Below are 6,993 nucleotides of genomic sequence, written 5' to 3'. Positions count from 1 at the left end.
GTCATTACCTCCTACCTTAGGGATAATATGAAAGGGAGCCTTGGAACTTGCTCACCTGGGGTCCCCCAGCTGGTCGGAGCCACACCTGTTACCACACCTCAGTGACCTGGGCTGGGACTCGTGCTCAGAATCATGTGAAGCAACCAAAAGGCAAATAATTTCTTACCCTCGGTGACTTGGTCACTGGAAGACACTCTGGGTGCATTGCAAGCCCACCCGCCCCCAGAGATGCTGGAGCCTACATCACAGCCTAATTGTTCTGGTCCCTGAACAGACATTCTGCGTAGAACACCGCTGTTCTGTACAGTAGCCACTAGGCACACGTGGCTACTTAAACTTAAAGTTTTATTTATTTATTTATTTACTTTGAGAAAGAGAAAGTAGGGGAGAGGCAGAGAGAGAGAGAATCCCAAGCAGGCTCTGCGCTCCGAGGCGGGGCACAAACTCACAAGCCGTGAGATTAAGACCTGAGCCAAGATGGAGAGGAGATCGGACACTTAACCAACTCAGTGGCCCAGGCGCTCTACTTCAGTTTAACTTCATTAGAATTTAATAAGATAGAAAATTCGGTGGCAAGAGCCGCATGTGGCCTGGCTACCATGCTGGACAGCACAGATATGGAAGTTTCCCACCCCATGGAGACTCTGCTGCAGACAGATGATGAGACCTCCCCCCGCATGCCAGCCTTGATCCACACCCACACCCCCAACCCGCGTCCAGCCCTGAGCCCAGGACAGGGTGGTGCCTGCAAACAATGATTCCCTCCCCGAGTAAACCAGTAAACCAGGAGCTCCTGGCTTGTTCCCCAGGAAGACCGCCCTGGGGTACCGAATCCTGAAGGCTGCCTTCAATATTCAAATTATGCAGCAAATTTCACTTCCCTTTTGGAGACCACTCTGCCCGCCAGGGAAATGACATTTGCCTGAGGACATGTGCTTTTTAAAAAACAGACTCCCTGCTGCTTCCAAGGTGTTGGCTAAGTAGGGACCACGTTTCCCCCCCACCTCCCAGTGCCTAGGAGGCGGCCCTGCTGGACTTCCACCCCGTCATCCCCTGAGCGGCTGTCTGAGACCTGAGCCGGGCAGGGCCCTGCCCTGACCTGCAGTCCCCTCCGGATGGCAGCAACCTGCAAAACAGAAACCGAGGAGCAGCGGGAGGGTGGGATTTCCAGCAAATAGGGAAGGGCTTGCTACACCCTGCTGGTACATTCTTGCAGGATCATTCCCCTCCCAGGAGAAAAAGAGGAAAAGAAGGCAAATCACTTTCCTCTTGCTTCTGCTTCTCCTAAATAAACTGCTTGCCTCATTTCCTCCACGCTCAGAGAAATGTTCCTTGTGAAAGCCACTGTTTCCACACATTCACACAGCAGGGCTCTGGGAGGCAGGAGGTGCTTGGGTTTCGGGACCCTCCCTGATCCGGTCCCTGGGAGTGCAGGCCATCCTCGGTCTGGGCTGAGCCCGCTCAGACCATCCGGTTCCTCCTTTGGGGGCGGAGAGTGCTGGTCTCTGCAGGACCCCAGGGCCGGAGGCAGCTCTGGAAGTTTCCACCCAACCTCAGGCTTCTTCACAGCGCCCCCCCCCCCCACCGAAAAAGACAAGGCTGTGTATTTTGTACGCCAGTCACACACTCAGGGCCACAAAAGGGAAGTCAAGGCCATCCTAATCCCAGCCTCTGAGTGCGCTGTCCTACAGTGGGATCCTCCAGTTAATAACTCAGTCTCACTTGCCTCTGCTTCAAACCAGAGCTTAAAAATGCTCGCTCGAAGAGGAAGGCTTCAGTGACACTCTGTACACTAAAGAGGTCCTACAGGTAATCAGCCGGTGTATGTGTGCTTACCTCTGTGCTGAGGACTTGAGAATTAGAAATTTTGTAGGTAACAAGTTTGAGGAGCACGCAGGCTGCAAGGAAGAGCCTTCCCCCCTTCCCATTCATCACATCTCATTGACCTAGGAGAGAACAGCTTACTTAAAAGGGATCTAGTCACTTTCCATTTATTTTATTTTTTTTTATTTACTTAAATTTGAGTCAGTTAACATACAGTGTAGCATTCGTTTTGGAACTAGACCCCAGTGAGATGGCGATTCGTGGCTTACACCTGACCCCCAGTCACTTTCAGTTTATGCAGAAGCAAGCATCATCAGCGAAGGTTCTGCTGGAAATCTCCTAATGATAAACACAGGCCAGAGCCTGTGTTTGAAAGTCCAGTTCATTAAGCATTTTTTTAAGTGCAGCCCACTAAAACAGCAACAACAAAAGTGAAACCCCAAATTTGAGGTTTTAGCAAATTAATTAACTAAATGTTTTCTAACGTGTGAGTTGGAATTCCTTGAAGAGGTATCAAAATTCAAAGGGATGGGCATTCCTGCCTCCAGGGACTTCCCGGAGCCCTGGGGAAAAGCTGGGAGAAGTTCGCCATCTAGTGGTGAACAAACATGGGCGTGGACAGAGTCTGTCTTCTGTCTCCAGAAAGAGGTAAGGCTCCGGCTAGTGGCAGCCCAGCTCCCCCGAGAGACTGAGCCCTAGGGCAGTGCACAGGTACCCCACTCACTCAGCCAGGTAAGGACGGGAACCACCCTGCGACCAGGTAAATATTAGTGTCATTTGCTTCTGGATTAATTTTCAATCCAGTATAGAGATTACTAAAAAAAAGAAAATAAATTTAAAAGATTTAAATTGCCAATGTTACAAAAAATATGCAAATGAAACTCCCATAGCTGAAAACTACGGTTCATGATATGGAAGGAAAACAAAAACTTATCTAGATTAAGGGCAGATCACACATTGCACAAGAAAGAAGTAGTGGACTTGTGCATTTTTGTCCTGCGCAGACACAAATGACTTCTGCCTGATGGTGACCGTAACTCCGAAGCATATGGCTGTATCGTCCTGAAGAACCAACAAGTTGTTTCCTAATGTAGCAAACCTGGCACAACCTTCCTTTCCTGGCTACCTCTGTATCCTCAACCTTTGGAATACTCCTTGACTCAGCTTAACATCCTTCTAATTCCCTCATCAGTTGGTCAAATAGTTCTTTGACAAGTCCATACTACGCATGTTGCAGTGAGTTGAATATTGTCCCCACCGGAATCTCAGAATGTGAGCTGATTTGGAAATAGGGTCTCGGCAGGTGTCATTGAGCATCTTGAGATGAAGCCCCTGTGTCATGGGTGGGCCCTCAATTCAAAGGGGTGTCCTTATAGAAGAGAAGAGGACACAGAGAGACACACCAACACAGAGGGGAAGGGCATGTGGAGAAGGAGGCAGATATTGGGGTGCTGCTACCTCCAAGCCAGGAACCACAAGACCCTGAAAGAGGCAAGAAATGAATTCTCTTCTAGAGCCTTTGGAGGGAGCGTGGCTCTGCAGACACCTTGAATTCAGACATCTGCCCTCCAGAGCTGTGAGGGAATGCATTCTGTTGTTGTACGCCCCACAGTCTGTGGTACTTGTTATAGCATCCTTGGGGACTGATACAGTGTTTACCAGTCATGTCACAACGTTTGGAAAATCAAACCTCATCATAATCATTCCAACTCATGGAACTGTCCTACATCGTGCTGATTAAATCATGAAAGTTATACAAAGGGCTTCCTTAGCAGGTGCCCACAACATCGTAAGCACCCAGTAATCATTAGCTAATATGATCATTGTTATTGATGAAGCGGGGGTGATGGGCAGTTTCTACACTGACATCTGCGTAGCGGGAAAACACCAGCAGTGCCTGCCTTTTGGGTGGATGGTGAAACGTGTGCTGAGGAGACCCTTCGTTTGCTCTGGGAGGGGGTGGGGAGCACTCGCTGCACACGCACGCCAAAATGAGCGGCAGACAAGCCACTCAGGCTCCAGCATGGCTTGGCCAGGGGTCTGGGGCGCAGGCTTGCCCTGAACGGGGTTACTGTTCCCTCTGTAGTCTCCCCGAGGCAGAGAAGAAAGTACTTCTACGGCACAGGGAAGGGAAGCCTCTGCAGCTGGAGACAGACGGGATGTGAAGAGGCGTGGCCATTGGACGGCCCCACGGAGCCCGTGGCCGTGACATACATCATGTTCTGCTTCAGTACTTCTCTCTGTTGGCCGCACGTCTTCCACAAAGGCCTGTCAAATCCCGCAGCTGGGTCCTCGTGTGCCATGGGGTCCTGTGGGAGGGACCCAAGCCCACATGCTAGGTGACCGCCTTCCTTCTGGAAACGGCCCAGCATCATTTTCCACTGTATTTAACAGAATGATTCCGAAGACTGATGCCTTACGCTAGACCAGATCCTAGGGAATTTCCAACATTGGGCCATCTGCTCTACACCAAGAGGGACATTGCAAGGCAGGAGCATGCGCACTCTTCTGTCTTTGGAGGGCAGGGTGAAAAGCAAAGAGCATCTCATGCCTTGTCGTATACTTTATTTCACCGTACCTTACCCTTGCTATACAAAATGTGCTTCTTGTGCAGAGAACCACCCAACCACCCATTCCCATGGTGAATGGCCAGGAGTCCAGGTGCTAAAGGGTAGGGATTGCACAAAGTTCCCCAAGATAATAAAGGAGTTAGAAATATCAGGGATATAGAAAGAGTTCAAAAAATTTTACCAAGATAATTCATGAGTTATTTGAAAAAATCCATTTAAATACCATGTCACCTTCAACAATATCAATAAGAGGGGCATCTGGGTGGCTCCGTCAGTTAAGTGTCTGACTCTTGGTTTCGGCTCAGGTCATGATCTCACAGTTCATGAGGTAGAGCCTCAAGTCAGGCTCTGTGCTGACAATTCTCTCTCTTCCCCCTCTCTGCCCCTCCTAATTTGTGTTGTTTCTCTCTCTCTCAAAATAAATAAGGGGCACCTGGGTGGCTCAGTTGGTTGAGCGTCTGGCTGTGGCTCAGGTCATGATCTCACGGTTCGTGGGTTTGAGCCCCGCATTGGGTTCTGTGCTGACAGCTAGCTCAGAGCCTGGAGCCTGCTTTGGATTCTGTGTCTCCCTCTCTCTGACCCTCCTGCTTGTGCTGTCTCTCTCTGTCTCTCAAAAATAAATAAAAAACATTTAAAAAAATTTTTAAAGGAGGCTAAGTTCTCATTAAGAAAATAAATAAATAAACTTTAACCAAAAAATTTTTAAAAATATCGAGAGAACCCTGTTGCATTTCCCATGTCATGTGATGTCTCCTTTCACATTCCGTGTTACACTTCCTTCCTTCTTTTCCATCCTCAGATCCCAGCATTCTCTAGGCTAGCCCTTCCCATAGAACTTTCTGTAATAATGGAAATGTTCTGCACAGGGTCTCTTCTTAAGGTTTTCGGCCTCTTTCTCTAAAGTCTAAGTAACTCGCTGCTGTTCTTACAAGAGTTTTCTCAGCACTCAACAATCTTGTCCTATACAACAGGCCAGCCTCAGAGGACTAGTTAAGCCTGGTGGGTGCATCCATTCAGTGGAATACTATGCAACCCTGAAAAGTTCGTAGGTGAGTGGAGTTCCATGGTAACTGTGTCTGCAGTATGATTTGAACTATACACGAAAATGTGTTCTGTGTGTCGTGGAGGGAATGACCTGGAAAGAAGTATGTCCAGCACTTCGGGGTTGAGGAATTGTGTGTGTTCTCTTCCCCCTGACGTTGTGTACTTCCAGAATTTTCTTCAGTGAGCATATAATAATTAAATTCATTATGTGCATTAAAATGTGTATTTTTTTTAATTTAAGATTCCTCTAATGGGTAGGAATGGGAACATCAGTGGTGAGAATTCCAGCTTGGAATTTATTGCACTGGGAATTCTTGCAAGCGATCCATAAGGAAAACCAACTCTTGTCTTGAGATGTTTGCAAAGCTAAGTTTTCTGACTCTGAAAACTATTTCTCCAAATACTAATGAGGAAGTTTCACATAATACTCAAAGAAAAATACAGAGAATACGGGGGTTGGGGGTGCAGAAGGAAGGCAGGATGGAAAGACAAAAAGAAACAATGCTTTGACATGATCCTGATCATTCCAAGCACACATTTCTCATTGACTTCTTATCATGATCTTTCATGACACAAAACACAGGCAACATAAAGAAGAGATGAGGAACACAAGGATTCTCAAATTCTTGTGCCTAGAACTTTATTTTCTAGAGCTTTATGCTCAACAGAGTCAATTCCAATTGTTTTACCTTTTGACCCTGTGCCTGCACCTACTTTGATAGTTACATCAGAAAGTATGTCGGTCCATTTGCTCATGCAAAATTCAGCTTTGCATATAGTTTCTTCTGTTTCAGGTTGACAGCTAATCTTGGAGCTCATCTATCTTAAGCTGATAACATCATTTATCAAGTTATCAGGAACTTGTTTCCCTGATATTTTCTCTAGCACATTATAAACCATGTACTGTGTTTTGTATAAATTAGGACATTGAATCCAATAAAGGAAATGTTATATTGAATTCCCTATTTCTTAAAATATATATTTATGACTTGATTCCTCCACCGGGGTAGAATTTTAGGAGAGTCTTAGTAAGCCTTTTCGTTCTCCTTTATCTGTTGTGTAGACAGCAAGAAAGGCAAGCCTTGCTCATTGCTTAATAACATTGCTCAATAAACCAAGAGTTACCAAGTTGGAAGCTATCACAGCCTCTGGGGGTCCCTGGGGTGAGCCCCTCACCACCGGTCCTTTCATCTGTCCAATCTCACTAAGCTATTTTTTCCTGAATGGAAATACTGACCCAAGGGTCCAAAAGGACCCACTTGATCAAAAGAAAATTTGTGAACTCCATTCATTGGTGACCAACTTGGTGGCCTAGGTAAAGTGTGGCACCCAAGAAGTGCACAACAGAACATGTGGTAGAACATAGTCAGAAAGAGCCTTTGAAATTAATTATACACTGGGAAGAAGTTTTTCCAAAGTACTTAAATGGCTTAGGAGAGGCAATTTTTATTTCATTTCTGTGTGTACAATTGCATATTGGGTATCATGTGCACTTTCCACTCTAATTTAGACTGCTTGAAAGGAATAAATAATGAAGTAGTGACATATTTATTTT

Source organism: Suricata suricatta, chromosome 2 (assembly GCF_006229205.1).
Source record: "Suricata suricatta isolate VVHF042 chromosome 2, meerkat_22Aug2017_6uvM2_HiC, whole genome shotgun sequence".
Taxonomy (NCBI): Eukaryota; Metazoa; Chordata; class Mammalia; order Carnivora; family Herpestidae; genus Suricata; species Suricata suricatta.
Note: the sequence above shows the minus strand (reverse complement) of the source record.